The sequence below is a fragment of the Rosa rugosa genome, chromosome 2, assembly GCF_958449725.1.
Source record: "Rosa rugosa chromosome 2, drRosRugo1.1, whole genome shotgun sequence".
NCBI classification, from domain to species: domain Eukaryota; kingdom Viridiplantae; phylum Streptophyta; class Magnoliopsida; order Rosales; family Rosaceae; genus Rosa; species Rosa rugosa.
In genome coordinates, this window is record NC_084821.1 from 4,422,637 (window position 1) to 4,423,494 (window position 858).

Genomic DNA, 858 nt, shown 5'->3' on the forward strand with positions numbered 1-858 from the left:
TATCTCCCCCGAACGACGGGAAGATTGTCTCAACAAAGTGACAACCTGCAAATTTAGTGGTAATGAGATCGCCTTGCAAGGGCATTAAGTGGCGGACGATAGTTGGAGTCTCAACGCCAACGTAGTTGCCCATTCGTCTGTAAGGACCCATCATAGAGCGCTGTGGCGGCGCAATTGGCACATAAATGGCTCACTCAAATGTGCGTAAGTACAAAATACGTGTACCCAGTCACTAGCTGTAACGCAGAGGTACATTGAGTGGTGGTGGGACGAATTAGCATAGCTGCATGCGATATTGCATCACCCCAAGCGGATGTAAGAAGATTGGTGCGCATTACCAATGTTCTAACTACCATCGTAGTCGTGTCCGCGAGACCAATTGGGTGTGTACATGGAAATGTGATGTCCAACATCAAGCCCATTGCAATATCCATCGAAAGTCTTTCGATGTAATCTCTCTAGCATAGTCAAATCCAATTGACTGAATAGGATGATCTGGGGAGTGAGCCGGTTGTCAATATGACATCTGCTAGGAGTGTAGCAGTATATATAGTGGACAATGGTACAACACGTGACCCAGCGTGTTTGCGTGTCAACCAACATCATAAAATATTTAAGCATCCGCAAGTTGGTTGAATCAATCCACAAAATCTCTACGGATTCTTTGTAAGAACAGAATGAGTATTGTCATATCCTTTGCATAGGACGGTCTCAGTCCTAATTTCCCTAAGGAACGGGCTTTGTAAAACGAACGTGTCGCTCGAGAGAAAGGATGTCCATGTGAAGTCTTTGTAGATGGATCATCATATCATGACCAGGATGATCTATCCTGTCGTGACAAAGCCAATATGTGTCTAA